The 16,764-nt window shown below is 37.7% G+C and overlaps 1 non-coding gene across 1 annotated transcript; it reads right to left on the reverse strand.

The window, feature by feature from the left end:
- Window positions 1–11,886: 11,886 nt before the first annotated feature.
- On the reverse strand, window positions 11,887–11,989 carry LOC111762017 (small nucleolar RNA U13). Its single transcript, XR_002795234.1, has one exon. It is a non-coding gene; the product is annotated as a small nucleolar RNA U13 (small nucleolar RNA).
- Window positions 11,990–16,764: the final 4,775 nt, after the last annotated feature.

Consider the following 16,764-nt stretch of genomic DNA (forward strand, 5'->3'; position numbering starts at 1 on the left):
ATTTTGAGAACCTTAATATTTCTTTTACTCACAAGCTGCATGTGAGAAATTGGCATTTTGAAAACTAAACTATGAAGAAAATACTAATTACTTGACCTTAAATATTACACTGAGAGCTCCCAAATTGAATGCTGATTTGCAAGCAGAATAACAAATTCAATCCAATCTAGTAAACAAAAACATAGGTTGGACTTTTATATTTGATAAGCTCCTACATGGTTATTACTATGTACATATGAATAGTATATATTCTAATTCACATACATGCTGTAAGTATAAGTAATACCACAACATAATCAATTCTTGCCTTTAATACTACCATTCAGGATATAGGTTTTTGACAGAAATTCTGGAATCTTGACTCCTCCACTTGCTAACCATTTTACTATTGAAGGAGAGATTTAACTCCCTTAATTCTCATTTTCCTCAGTATTAAAATGGGCACCTAAGTTATAATATTATATTGTCAGGATGAAATGAGATAATCCAGGAAACTGTTTATAAAGAAAGAGAAAGAAAGGGAAAGAAGGAGGAGGAGGAAGCCAAGAAAGAGGAAGGGAAGGCAGAACAAAGGAAGATCGATTTGAAATTTTGATGGGGTGATATAATTTGGGGAATGACTGAGTTAAAATCAATTAACAAGTCTTACTGAGCAACTTCTCAGAGAGTTTAATACAGTAATGATCATTGTAATTCCTTGAAACCTATTGATGGTACGATGGGGATGGAAACTCCGGAGGCTGTGGGAAGGCTTTCTGGCAGATGTTATGACTGAAGTGAGTCTTTAAAGAAAAATTCACGAGAATCAAAGGCAGTATGGAGGTAGAAGTGGGAACAGGGCTGGTAACTAAAGGACATTCCATGTAAGGGGAAGGACAGGTGCAGAGACATTGCTGTGGGAACTAGTATATATGTTGGGGAAACCCAAATATATGAGCTACTGAAGGCAAGTGCCAGAACAGTGGAAAAGCAGGAAGGACTAGATTTTATTTTTTTATTTTTATTTTTTTAATTAATTAATTTATTTCTCTCCCCTTCCCCCCGCCCCCTCCCTGCCCCACCCCACCCCAGTTGTCTGTTCTCTGTGTCTATTTGCTGCGTGTTCTTCTTTGTCTGCTTCGTTGTTGTCAGCAGCATGGGAATCTGTGTTTCTTTTTTTGTTGCATCATCTTGTTGTGTCAGCTCTCCGTGTGGGTGGCGCCATTCTTGGGCAGGCTGCACTTTCTTTCACACTGTGTGACTCTCCTTACGGGGCGCACTCCTTGTGCATGGGGCTCCCCTATGTGGGGGCACCCCTGTGTGGCAGGGCACTCCTTGCGCACATCAGCACTGCACATGGGCCAGCTCCACATGGGTCAAGGAGGCCCGGGATTTGAACCACGGACCTCCCATGTGGTAGACAGATGCTCTAACCACTGGGCCAAGTCCGCTTCCCAAGGACTAGATTTTAAAGAGCCTGGTTGCCACGTTATGGATTAGAAATTTTTATCTTGTTGACAATAGGGGACTGTCTTAGTCAGGAACCCGGAAGGAAATATGACTGTCAAACATGTAATTTAAGAAAATATAATTATTTAATAAATAATCTAAAAAGCAGACTATATACAAGGGTATGGGCAGGGTTAAAGGGAAATCAACAAGAGGTGGTAAACCACCTGGAGTTAGCATTGAGGAGAGAAAATACCACACTGGACTTCAAAGGGCAAGTGGGAGAAGGCCTTTTCAGACCCTGGAGAGAGCTTCAGCTGTGTCTGTAGGGGAAGAATGCAACCCAACAAGAGTTGTGGTCTTCTAGAGAGGAATGCAGGCACTGCCAATCTATGGTCTGGCAGAGACAAATAGGAGACATTTCTCTCAGCCTCCAGCAACAGTAGGGAAGGGTAGAGAGTAGATGTGTGAGGGCAAACAAAGAATGTTCAGTAAAAGGAGCAAGAAAGTAGCATGTTTTGATTTGAATTTTAGATAAGTCCCCTGGCAACTATGTGGAAAGTGGACTGGAGAAGAATGAAGCTTTAGAAAAGAACTATTCTCATATCTATGCAAGAAATAAGGGAAGCCTGAATTAGGGAAGTACTATTAGTGACAGAGAGGAAACAACAGATTTAAGAATACATTTGGGTGTCAAAATTAGTGGGATTTGGTGACTCGCTGTGACTGGTGAAGAAGAGTTGACTCAAGGATTATTCCCAAGTTTCTTGATTGGATGAGTGTAAAGTGATATGGACAACTAACATAGTGAATAAGAAAAGAAGCACATTTGTGGGGGAATGGAGAAATTCAGTTTTGAACCTGTAAAGTTTGTGGACACTGAGGAACATTCATGTGGAGATTTGCAACAGCTATTTTATGTAAGATTCTCACTCCAAGTGAGAACAACCATGGCTAGAGACACAGATTTACAAGTCAACAGAATATATGGTGGCCAAAACTATGGAAGTGGATGAGGATTCCCAGGAGAGGCCAGTAAAGCGATAAGGGGAGTGAGCCAAGGTGAACACCAAGAGTTAATATTTAAATTTGACTGTACTGCTCTTAGGGACCTGGGCATACTCTCATGTACTTGGCTTTTCTTTACTGACCACCTAAATTTCCAGCAAGAGATTCTCCTTGAAGTAATTATATTGGCCTGCTCCAGGAACAAAATGTCAATTTTCTGTGCCTCTGCCAGTCAGGATCTCCTGGTAGGGACAGAATATATCTTTATTTTAGATTTATTGCTTTTAAAAATTGAACTTATGTTTTTGTATGATCCCAAGCTGTCCAAATGAGGCAAATATTAGTTAAAACCTGTCCTCATTAATGGTTGGGTCCTACAGTTTGATGGATCCTTCTGTATCGGTCTTTAAAGGACACCTCCAATTCAACAGAGTAGAGCTAGGAAGCCCCACGGAAAAGAAGCAACTAGCTCCCCTTCTCTTCTTTCCACTTTCCATCTCCCCCACTCTTACTTCACCTCTGCCCCATCTCTTACCTGATAGTTTCCCCATGGAACACAAGAAAGCAATTATAGTAACAGCACACTACAGGCTGGATAGCCCATACATGGTTTATTCAGAATCTTCCTTCAGATGACAAAAACAAACAATCTCTCATGGGAATAACAGCAGCTATAAGATAGAAAGAAAGATGAAAGTTTAAACAGATAGACAGATATTGATGTATATGTCCATATATGTCACTATAGATCACAGATGTATATGTAAATATATACATATAATATGTGTGTGAGAACATGTGCATGCATATGTATGTGTTTGCACATACAAATTAGTATATGGATGTACAGATGTGCCTGTGTTCATATGTATATAAGTGTGGGTTTATGTGCACATGTCTGTCAGTGTGTTCTGTGTGCAAAGTTGTGGGTGCATACATGTATGTGAATGTGTGGGTTGACTCCTAGGAGAAGGTGAAAAGGAGAAAAACATGCCTGTCCTCTCATGATAACAACAAGACAGCAAAGGGTTAAAACAATCACTTTGAAAACCATTTTCCAAAAAAGCTGCACCCTAAATTAATTTTGGCTGGTAATCTATATCGGGTTAAATAACTCCTCATTATTCTGTAACACAGCTGAGGCATCTCCAAATGTTTATCTTGTTTTGTAACCGGTACCTTCTGGTATATTCTAGTGCCAGCACTCCCGGCTCCTGCTATATTTCATTCTCACTATTTTTGGACTGGAGCTGCTGGTTCCAGGTGATTTAATAAATTGCTTTTTTTTTTTTTGGTGTTCCTTTTAACTTACCCATCTGCTCAACACATGCGTAACTTGCAATCTGTCGGCAGTTTGCAGAAAGACAAACTGTCAGAGCTGCATGCATTTGACAACTTTGTTCCCAATTAGATTAGTGGTAATTTTAACAGATTTCAGGGCAACGGAGAAAGAGATGGCATGTTATTAAAGCATCAATTCTGACAGAACCGAGCACATATGATTTCAATGTAAATTATTTTAAATGCTTTAATTAAAACTAGAGAAAGATTTACCCTTTTAAACGGTAAATGATAGCAAGACAAATTTAAAATGAAAGTGAGTAACCGAGTTTTCTAAATGGTTTATGTTGTGCAAGGCAGTCCAGCAGTCAAAGCGACTGTAATCTATGGCGGTACGCAGAGCCTGAGTTAATTATTCATTGCTTCCTCTCTGCAGCAGATGTGATTCAATACACGAGGTACAGTATTCAGAACCTGGAACACTCTCTGTGAAAATCTCAGCTCAGGCTTCTTTTGGAGCCATCAGGAAATTGCCGGAATCTGTTTAACACGTTAAATATATTCATAAGGAAAAAAAAATCTTCTTTTTGGCTCTTTGTTTTTGTATGTTTCAATGCAGCTGCTTCTCTCCTCCATTCAACCCAGCATCCCTAGCCTCTGTATTCCCACCCCATTCCCAGTCCAATACCCCTGAAGCACATTCACACATGTACACAGTGACCAGATTAGGCAAACCACGGGATTCTCTACCTCAGATCATTATACAGGCTCATGGCTCACCAGAAAGTGTCCTATCTATAATTTAAACGTATTGAAATAGTCACAATTCATGAGTGCAGCATGTCATTGACAGAATGTCTGGCATTCTGGGAGAGAGCTTGATAGAACCAAGGACACATATAGGTGGGTAGATTTCCCTGATGAATTTGACAATGTGTTTGATTTATTCAGCCATAAATCAAACCATTGGTTTAATGCTTTCCATTTGTTCTTAGACAACACTGGGCATTTTATTATTGAAATCACCAATGCATTAATTAAGGTTTAATATTCCCTGAACATAATTGCATAAAATTCTTTTACGTGCACATTTCTTAGTCACTTGGGAAGGGCTTACCATTTTATATATGAGCCTATTGAGTTGAGAGCTGTCTGCTCTTTCAGAATTATTGAAGTGACTTGAAAAAGAAGGTTATCACTATCCTATTTGAAGGTATCCTTAATTATTAAAATTGTTTTTAAGTAGGTTATTGTCTGGTGTCTTAAATGGCATCCTTTAGACAGAAAGTGTTCCTGTACTTGAATCAATTTACAATGACACTGAGTTGGTATGGTTCAGGATTAAATGTCTGAAGGAAACTTTGAATTTTATATTATTTCTTTGTTAACATTACCGATAACCACATGCATTTTTATTTTCTGGGGGAAGAAGCTAGTACAATAGACTTGGAGGAATATTCTAAATTTGTGTGGTGAACTAGTCAGAAATGGCATTTCTGGATTGATGGAAGATGCTTAAAATGAGTTGAATTCAACATACTGCAACTTGTCTCTCTTCATCTCAGAGGACACCTTATTAAGCCTTCACATGAGCCTTTCTCTGAATTTCAGACTCTTTCCCACATAAATGTTTTTTTTCCCTTTCAGCTTTAGTTTTAGGTTTTCTTTTTGTAACTGAAGAACATAATCTTTGAAACCCACAGACTTTGAAATTTATTACTATCACCTACTATATGAGTAACCTCCAAAAACCTATTTTTCTGAGCCTCAGGTTTTTCATCTGTGGGTATAATAGTAAATTGTTCCATTTCAGAGATATTTTGGAAATTAAAGAAGATAATATATATCAGTGCCTGACACATAGTTGGTGTACCTTAAGTGCAGATTGGCTCTTTCCTTCCCCTCTCCATTTACCAATGATTTTGCACTCTTTTATGCTTTGTTTCTTTACCTTGTGGACAAATAAATGCAGAAAGGAATGGAAAACTTTGAAGATAAAGGAAATTCACTCTTCACATTTTCAAGGAAGGAATCACAGCTTTTTAAGTATATCCTCTTAGGACTACAGTTAAACCAATGAGGTGGTCAACTTGAAGCAAAAAGACAATAGGAGCTTGCATATATTGCAATCCAACTGATTTCCCCCCTATATTTACTGGAGTATTTAGGAACTTAGGGAGTAAACTATACTATGTTAGTTTTCCAGCTGCTATGACAAATACCGCAAAATGGGTTTATTGGCTTAAGGTTTCAGAGGATGAAAGGCTTATTTCTTCCTCGGGTCAGTAGCATTCTGACTAGCCAAAAATTCTTGGGGTTCCTTGGCTTTTCCTTCACATGGTGACATCATCTTCTTTCTCTTTCCAGTTCCTTTGATTTCCAGCTTCTGGTCTTCCACTTGGCTTTCTCTTCCTTCATAAAACCTCTAGTAATAGAATTAAAGCCCAATTTCCTTCAGTCTGGCCACAGCTTAACTAAAAATAACATCTTCAAAAGGTTCCATTTATAATGGGTTCACACTCACAGGAATGAATTAAGATTAAGAACTAGCTCCCACTCCAATTAGAGTACATAATTCAAAGTAACACAAAGACTATATTTTCAATTTCTATTTCATCATTTAATCTGCCCTTGACCTTTAGCCTGCCTCAATCTTAATCATAATCAGGGTTGCCTCACTCTCTCAAGGTTATACACAGAGCATGACATGACCTGAAGTGTTAAGGAGAAGATCCTGGTCTTGGGCCTATACTAGTCACCTTGAAAAGTTATTACTTGAGATTACGTGGTCCTTCAAAGCCAGAGAGCTCTACTGTTCTCCTCCCAAAAATGGTCATGGGGAGTCCTGGTTGAAGGCAGTGCCAAGGTGTCTTATGCCATTTCCCTTGGTGATTTGCCATCTTCTCAGGGTAGCATGAGGTAGTAAGGTACAATCCTGGACCCTTGCTACCCAAGGAACCAAAAAGTTCAAGAAATACATTACTTCTAATCCAATAGTCAGATGTAAACACTGTTTAGTAGTGCTTTAATTCAACATCCTTTCAAGATAGTTGCTCTTATTTTTTAATCATAATAGAATTATTTTTTAATCATAATAGAGTTATTATCATATATAATATGTCAGGCTTTTTCAGTACACCATAATATATCAATACATGAAGCTAAATATTTTACAATGTTTTTAAAGATTGCCAAGTTGTCGGTCAAACAGATATATAATAAAGCACTTAATCAGTATCTTTTTGTTAAACATTGTGTTTTCTTTTTATCTGATTCTTAGTATTTTTGCTATTATAAAATGCACTACTATAAATATCCTGGTGTATGCAGCTGTGTACATATATCTTATTATTTCCTTTTTGTGTGGTTCCAGGAGTGAAATTTCTAAGCCAAAGGGTATATGCAATTTTTAAAGATGTTTATAAATTTTTGCATCCAGAAATTTTGTGCCAATTTGTACCCATTTCAGCAGTACATGAGTATATACATGTAGTTTTTTAAAAAATTATGATTGGCTTTGTTTTTGTTATTAATAGTGTTATTTTGGTTGTCTTTTGCCCATGTGTTTTATTCTCAGAAACCATTAGAAGGTGAGCGAGGTCAAGTGAGTTTTCATTCAGTCTACAAGGCTAGAAATTCTTTTCCCTCATAAAAAGCAACATCATCTATAATCTGGAAGCCAGAAGGTGGACCCACTTCATAACATTAAGCATCATACAGTACGTTGAATGTTTTCATGAAAAAGAATATCTGGCACAGAGTAAAAAAAATTAATGATTTTAAGTAAATGACTTGAACAAACCAATTTTAACTTTGTTCAAAAAAAAGGTGAAAAATATCTCATCATAATCCTGTTGTCATTTTCATTATCTTATGAAAATAAATAATATTATCCTTCATGAACAAGGTCAGTTTCAGTATAGGGTTTTCCTTGATTCTAAGACACCAAATTATTCTTATTTTCTCAATGCCTTTGATATTAGATGTATCTTACAATTGATGGCATGTCATTGTTTCATTTGGTGCATTTTTCTTTCTTTCTTAGTGATACATAAATTAAGGTTGTATCTTACAATTAATAGTATCTTAAATTCAATGAAATACACGTTTATGAATGTATACATGAGTTTAAGGTCATTTTAACTCATCTGTATTTTTAGAGCATTTACTTTGTGCCAGGCACCAAATTACAAACTAGACATATAGTGAAAAACACGTACATATTCACACATGCACAAACATATGAAGAGAGATAAGCAAAAGACACAGACCAAAAACTGAATTTCTTAAATACAACAACAGTACATACTTTGTACAATATGGAACACAGATGATGGAGTAATTAATTATTGGGGATAGATTATTTTTTTTTAAATGAAGTAGATTGAGAAGATGTATCTTAAAGGGATTTTCAAGTGGACAAATTGTGATTGGGAGTAGAATGTTGACAGAGAATGAAGTTAGGGTATGTTCCAGAAAGAAGAAAATGCTTGGGCAAAGACAAGAAGCCACATAGCTTTCCTGGAGAGTCTTAAATGGCTTGAAATACAATGAAGTAGAGAAAAGGAAACAAAGGTTGAAACTAGCCAGTGGAGAACTTTATATAATCATGAGAAAATTAGAAAAGAGTCTGTGGAATTTATACAGTGGATTAGTTAGGAGGTTTTTGGGTTATATAGTGGAATACCACAGTAAAACTGGCTTAAACAATGAAGATTTATTATCTCATATAATCAGAAGGCAAGTCATTCTGAGATTGATTGATTTAGGTGGTCTACAGTGTCAAGCTTTGAGTCAATTTTTTGATTCTCTTAGAGTTCACTAAAGGATACAAGAAGTCTGCTCAGATCCAAGCATCATATGTCCACAAGGTGCTATGAAAAGACACGAGAGAGGCTTTCCTTTGGTGCATTTTTTTTTTTTTTTTACTGTGGAGAGCCTTTGTCAAAAGCCTCCCAGTAGACTACCACTCAAATATTGTAAGCTAAAGTGGGTCACATGCCCTCCCCAAAGAGATGATCTCAGCAATATTGTTACTAGTATATTCAGCTCAGTGAAGGGCCACATTTCTTGTGTGCATTGCTGCTGAATACCTTAACAAACCAGGGATTAGATACTAAGAAAGATGAGCAATTTTGGCTGAGTGGTATTGCCCTTATTTCAAAGCAATGGAAATTCAAAATATTATAATAAAATAAGATTTTACTTCATCTATTTAGAATATTAAAGCTCATTCATTCATTCATTCCTTCATTCATTTTCACAGTAGATGTTAATCAACTACTAGACAAATGCCAGGCTTTATGATCAGAGAGGAAGAGGGCAGAGATGAATCAAGAAGGAGAAAAGGGAAAGTGGACTTGGCCCAGTGGTTAGGGCATCCGTCTACCACATGGGAGGTTCTCGGTTCAAACTGCGGGCCTCCTTGACTCGTGTGGAGCTGGCCCACTGTGCAGCGCTGATGCGCACAAGGAGTGCCCGGTCATGTAGGGGAGCCCCACGGGCAAGGAGTGTGCCCCATAAGGAGAGCCGCCCAGCGCAAAAGAAAGTTCAGCTTGCCCAGGAATGGCACCGCACACACAGAGAAGTGACACAGCAAGACAATGCAACAAAAAGAAACACAGATTCCCGTGCTGCTGACAACAGAAGCGGACAAAGAACATACAGCAAATAGACACAGAGAACAGACAACTGGGGCAGGGGGAGAGGGAAGAGAAATAAATAAATAAATAAATAAATCTTTTTAAAAAAAGAAGGAGAAAAGTACTTAAGTGGAAGATGCAGAGACTTATGTTTACAATGAAATAGAGAACATAAAGCATGTATGAAGCTACAATGTAAAAATGAGTATGGCAAATGCCATGAAGAAGATATAGTTGTGTGCTGGAACTGGCTCATGATATCTGCTTGTGTGCAACTCTTTACAGCTCTGCATTTCTTACCATCATATTGGTAGTTTAAAATTGGCCAGAGTGGAAGAATTTATACCATGAATTTGGCAAAACCCTCCAAATCAGGGCTTTCTTCCCCCTTATTTCCCTCAGAGAGCCAGATGTTAAATATTTACCAGCACAGTATAGACATGTTCTAAGAGCTTGTTTTTCAGGAGGCAAAGATAAAATTTTAAACTTATTATCTCATCAAACTAAATGAAATCACCAAACAAGCAAGTGAACAAAGTCAATTTGTCTTCAAAATGAATTGAGTTGTTAACATTAAACTTTCAGAAAATGTGTTTTGTTTTTTTAATCTTTTCTCTCTTGTTCTTTTGTCTCGGTACCTCTGACTGCTTGTTGAGCTATACTAAGCATGAAGAATGAAGACAGGAAGTTGTGGAAATCTTCAGGAAGTTCAGGAAACTCTTTACAAGAAAGTATATTCTCTCCAGGTTTTCTACCTTATTTGGAAAAACAGGTGTCCAGGGTTTCAGAAAGCATATTGCTGAAGAGATGTCTTCCAGCCCTTCTGCTGCCTCTATATTTACTCTATCTTCTACACACAATCTCAAATTGTGAGGCAATTCCACAATGGCAATATTTGTACTATGCTTAATTATTTCTGAACATTATCTGATTCCAGAAAGGCCTGGCCTCCTAGGGTCTGGAAGTCCTTAAAGGTCACCTAATCCACCCTCAGTGTTTAGATAGGTGCATTCTTAAGCCAACTTCATAAAGGAAACAGAGAAGGTCTTCATGTTTTTTAAGCACGTAAAGTCCATAGCTTCTCTGTATTAAACTATGCTTGTGATTAACAAGCCCATATAGATAAGAAATTCTTCCTTAGATCATCTTAAATCTCACATTTCAGAATCTAACCTCTTATTTACTGCCCCGTGGGGATTAGATAACAGATGGTGACCATCCTTATTGTAAGAGGCATTTAGACAGATGGATCTCCTTTTTCTGAAATGTCTTGGACAAATTAGATTTTATAAATTTAATTGATTTCTAGTTGGGATATTCCCTATGTAAAAGCCAATCTGTTTTTAAGAGTGAGGTATCCTTTTGTACAGTGATTGACTATCTCCTTGCTTGGGTTTTTTAAACATCATTGTTCATATATTGGGTTTTCTTGAAGCAAGGCTTGTCTTGATTCTTGCAAGCCCCTCATAAATCATTTTTCCTGTCTGAATAATCTCTATTCTCTTAAGCATTACTCATAGGTATTTTTTTTTACTATTTTATCATTTTCATTTCTACATGCAAACACTCATATATAAATTCATTAACAATTTTGACTGACTTAATATATTGTCAGTGAAAGAAAAGCAAATAGACAGGAAATGATTTTGTAAAATACTTGACCGTTTCCTTAGACTTACCTGTAGGATCAAATCAATTATAGCAGCCCATTCAACTTAATAATGAAATAATATTTACCTAACAATTCCTAGTCCTTTGTGCTTTTTAATTATATCATCTCAGTGGATTCTCACATTAATCCTGTGGGATGAACAAGAAAAGTCTTATCAATGTCAGTTAGCAGATGAAGAAATTAATAAAGACAATGTAGACTCAAAGTCACAGAGCAAGCTAAAGGCATAGACAAATTTAGAAAAGTAACTATTTTTGGTTTATCAATTATGTATCAGGCAATGCATTTAGGAGTTTCTCCATTTTTATAGAAAATCTATGGAATTATTGTCATCCCCATTTTATAGATGAGGAAGCTGAGGCTCAGAAAAGTAAAATAACTATCCCATGTTATATCAGCTAAGATATAAGAGGAATAGTATTCAAATCCAGGTGTGTCTGACTCCAAGCATGGGATGAGCAGGCCTAGTGTGACCTACGAGCCAAGAATTCTGGCTGCAGCTTCCTGAGTTCCCGATCACAGCTAAGATGCCAAATTTCTGGATTCAGCGGTTGCTATGGCAGCTCCCTAATGCCTGAATGAAGGGTAAGAGGATGCATTCCTGCAACCAGCAGTTGGTCCAATGGGCTCTTTTTTTGTTTATTTGTTTTTAGTACTGGGGATTGAACCCAGGACCTTGTATGTGGGAAGCCAGTGCTCAACCACTGAGCTGCCTGGGCTCAAGTTGGATGTTTCGTTTGCTTGTTTGTTGTTTGTTTTTAGGAGGTACTGGGGATTGAACCTGGAACCTCATATGTGGGAAGCAAGCACTCAACCACTTGGACTACATCTGCTTCCACCAGTGAACTTTTTTTTCATGAGATAGGTAATGTGCTGACTTCGTAACAGATTAGAGGGAGGCACATCACACACAAACATGTAAATATCCATTTATCATGTTTATGAATCACAAAAGGGTCCCCAGTGGACTCTTGATGTCCCAGAAGTCTTATGGTATCAGAGATAACAGTTCTCACGGAAGGCTGATGTGGTGATTTGGGGAGAGTCACTGCTGGAAGTCTGACTTCTCAATGATTTTATAAGCCCCAAATTCGGAGTATTTTATGACTTCCTGTTAACATAATCAGAGTGGTTCCTGTTATCTGTAATGAACTCTAGACATGAACAAATTTAACATTCTTTTAACATATATAGTTAGGCAAGTGCTTCAGAAAGCTTTTATTTTCCCAGAAAGCTTTTATTTTACCCTCTGGTCTCACCCAAATTGAATATGAAAGGAAGATTTCTGCATGGTTTCCATAGAGTTGAGTCTCAACAATGATTACAGGCTGGATAGTTACAGGATTATTCCAAGGCACAGGGGCAGGAGGGAGGATCCACAAGTCCACATTGTAGAACCAGACTGAATTAAGGATGGCTGGATACAACAGCATTGATGAATGAAAAGGCAGGGATTATCTGAAGAGAGGAGCTGAGGCTATAGTCAGAAATACAATAGCTTGGAAGAGATCTATAGAGTGAAATAAGTGTAGAAATGAGGAAGAAAGGAAAAAAACTGAGTAGCTGGGATAGTCAAGTGCAGCATCAGACAAGTGATGAGGAATGAATCAAGGAAATTAGTAAGAAATCAGTCAGAGAAGGTATAAGAAAGCATAGTAAAGTTAGGATATGACGCAGACATGCATTCAAAGTACTCATGCTGAACCAATCCCCAACATTAATTGAATCATTCATTATTTTTAATGTATTGAGCACCTATTATTGAGCAAGTTTTAGGTGCTGGGGGAAAAGCAGTGAAAAATAGCAGACTCAGCCATTGCCCTACAGACTAACAGTATATGTGTGTGTGTGTGTGTATACACATACATGCATACACACACATACATATAATCTTATTTAGCATGGTTACATTAGTCATTAAGTTCTCATGACCTTTTTGAGTCACATACTGATGAATCACCCCACCCACTATTTCCATGCCATGAATTTGCCATCTTGAACCACATTTCATTTGTCTTCAACTATATCTTCAACACCCTGAGATTAAGGTGAACTCTGCTTTTCTCTCCCATCATGTTGTCCAAATTGCACTCCTATGTTGATGTGAGAATTATCTCTAGGCTAATAAGTATGTTTAAAATCTAGTCAATATGAATGAATTGAGCAGAAGTGGGTTAACCCCTTCAGCTATCTTCTAACTCCCCAGTTTGAAAAGTAGAAATGATGTATAAAATTTTAATATAATTAATAAATTTTAAAATATATGACTGAGTTTAGGGTTATCAACTTGGGATCTTGGATTTTAATGTTTTCATGAGTTTACAGGACTCCATGCACACTGAAAAGTTGAAAATAGGCTCCTTGCTATGTGCAATAAGGGTTGTTCCATTTGAAGTTATATTTAGACATTTTCCACTTACCAATCCAGGTGTCCTGGAAACATAGCATCTTTGACTTGTGAGTGAAAAAAAATTAACCTATTAAATTTCAAAACCAGAGGTTATACTATGTGAGAGTGAAAAGGTCTAAATTTGTATCATTCGTGCTAGCCAAAATCCTATGTGATAAATCACAGCAAAGAAAAGTAAAAAAGCTGAGAAATGCATGGAACTAGGTAGAAGCAAGTGGAAATTACACCAAAGTTATACCTTCACAACTCAAAACACATTTGGATATACCAAGCAAGACCATTCCCACTGAAAATTACTTTATGGTTAATATATACAGTAAAGAAGATGAGAAAATATAACACTATAGGAGATAATCAGCAGACTCAATAAGGGAGAAAAAGTCTAACCCAAAATCTAGAAGTAGTAGAATTGAAAGAGATGTTAAATTAATATTTTAATAACGTTCAAATAATTTAACAATAGGGGAAACTGGTGGAAGGGTATGCAGGACCTCTCTGTACTATCTCTGCAACTATTCTAAAATTTGAAGTTTTATTTGAAAAAAAAAAAGAAGAAACAGAGCCCCTAATACAGAGATAGAATGCAATAAAATAAAAGCAAAAGTAGATAAAAACAGTGAACTTAAAATTTTAGAAAGAAAAAATAAAGTATTAAAATTAATAATTTAAAATTAGTTAAACTGTGGATAGACAATCTGAAAACAGACATGAGAAAATGATCCAAAGGCATTAAAAAGAAAAGAAAATGCAGAAAATGCAAAAGAGATGTTAAGAAACAAGAAAGGAAGAGGCGCTACAACATACAACAACTAATAGGAATTCCAGAAGAAGAAAAAAAAAAGAATGGGGAAGAAGATAAAAGAGTCAATGACTAAAAGTTTTCAATAATTTAAGAAACTGAATCTTCAGTTTGAAAGAATATACCATGACCTAAGCAGGATAAATAAAAACAAACTATTATTTACATATCCCATGGAGTGAAACTCCAATATATCAAGAAATAAGAGAGGCAACAATCTACCGAAGCAGAATATCTATAACAACAATACCATTTTCAATCTGCAATGATAAATGTTAGAAGATAATAGATGTAGTGCTAAGGAAAACCAACAAAAACTAACAATTCTATTCTCAACTAAACAATCACTCAAGATTGAGTGTAAAATAAAGATTTTTAGAAATATAAAGTCTACAAATGTTTGCCATCTACATATCCCTACCTAAATACCTACCAAAAGATGTGCTTCAGCAAGAAGGACTTTTAGTTAGAAGGTAAAAGAAATATGAGTAATGAAGGTGATCAAAATAAATCTCTAAAATATGTATGCAAATCTAAGCAAAAATTAACATTAAGAAATGAAGATTAATCAAAGGAAAAAATTAGAAGCAAGACAAAAATAAAATGCTGATCATAGCATGTAAAATGAGAGAAGGAAATTTCAATAGAAATTAGTCTTGGATTCCTTGTCTTATTTGAGATATGTGGTTGTAGAGACCATTGGTTACCTATCTCATGTATTTTCCTTTTCATTGTTTAAAAATCCATTTAGGGGAAACAGATGTGGCTTAAGTGATAAGACCTCCACCTACCACATTGGAGTACCTGGGTTCAATCCCTGGGACTTCCTGGTGAAAAAGAAGAGAAAGCATGCCCGCACAGCAAATCAGTGCCCGCATGGTGAGCCAAGTGCCCCGTGCAGTGAGCCAAGTGCCCATGTGGGTGCCCACGTGGCAAGCTAGGTGCCCATATGGTTAGCTGAGTGTCCATGCGACAGCCTGTGTGGTGAGCTGAGTGCCAACACAGTGAGCCGAGTGCCCATGTGAGTACCCACATGGTGAACCAGTGCCCACACAGCGAGCCAAGTGCCTGCATGAGTAACTGTGTGGTGAGCCGAGTGCCCATGTATGTAAGTGCCCATGTGGCGAGCTGAGTGCCCTTGAGGTGAGCCAGAGCCCATGCAGCGAGCCAATGCCTGCATGGCAAGCCAGTGCCCGAGTGGTGAACTGAGTGCCCATGCAGCAAGCCAAGGGCCTGCGCGGTGAGCCAGTGCTCATGCAAGTGAGTCATACAGCAAGATGATGATGCAACAAAAGGGAGATGAAGGGGAGAGTCAAGGTGAAGCACAGCAGAGATCAGGAATTAATGTGGCACAATTGACAGGAAACCTTTCTCCACATCAGAGGTCCCCAGGATTGAATCCTGGTGAATCCTAGAGGAGAAAGATGAAAATAGAAGACAAGAAGAGAAAGAGATACAGAAGATCACACAGCAAATGGACACAGACAGCAAAAACAGCAGAGTGGGGAAGGGGAGGGGAAAATGCCCTGAAGTTGGTAATGTAATTATCTAAAATTTCCTATTTTCCAGCAGCCCCTTGAAGCTTATGAGTTTAATATACTATCAATGAGAAAAAATATTGTATGTGGGACATTCATGAAGGTCTCTTAAGAGGATACAACTCAGCCAGGCAAGAAATCACTTTTGCCTTTACCTCTCCTTCCTTATTCCTGGGAATGTGGCTATGATATGCTGAGTTCTAGCAGTCACATTGGATAATAAGCTGATCTTGAAGGTCAAAATCACACTTTTGGGATGAATCTGGACTCAGATGGGATCTCCCTTCATAAGACTTTCATGCTAATGTGCTGGAGGTGCAGTTAACGTTGGGATTTAAGATATATTTAGGGGATTTGAATCTCTGGACTGACAATGTGATAGCCAGGTCCTGAGCCTCAACAGACTCAAGCACCTACAATCTGATTTATTGGACTTACCACACTCAGCTAAGATGGAGTTGAAGAAGGACAACCACCACACCATGGAGCCTAGAGTGATTACAACTGAAAATGGGAGGATTGCATCCAGCATCCATGTGGAATTTGAGCCTCCTCTTGACATAGAGGTGCAATGGACACAACCAATCCAATGTCCACATAGAAGAGGTGGTATTGGATTGAGAAAAGTGGACATGGTGGACGATGGGTATGGGGAAAGGCAGGAAGAGATGAGAGGTGGAGGTGTCTTTGGGACATGGAGCTGCCCTGGATGGTGCTTCAGAGGCAATCACCGGACATTGTAAATCCTCACAGGGCCCACTGGATGGAATGGAGGAGAGTATGGGCCATGATGTGGACCATTGTCTATGAGGTGCAGAGGTGCCCAAAGATGTACTTACCAAATCCAATGGATGTGTCATGATGATGGGAACGAGTGTTGTTGGGGGGGGAGAGGGGGGGGTGGGGGAGCGGGGTTGAATGGGACCTCACATATATATTTTTGATGTAATATTATTACAAAGTCAATAAAAAAAAAATCACACTTT

Source organism: Dasypus novemcinctus, chromosome 9, assembly GCF_030445035.2.
Source record: "Dasypus novemcinctus isolate mDasNov1 chromosome 9, mDasNov1.1.hap2, whole genome shotgun sequence".
NCBI lineage: Eukaryota > Metazoa > Chordata > Mammalia > Cingulata > Dasypodidae > Dasypus > Dasypus novemcinctus.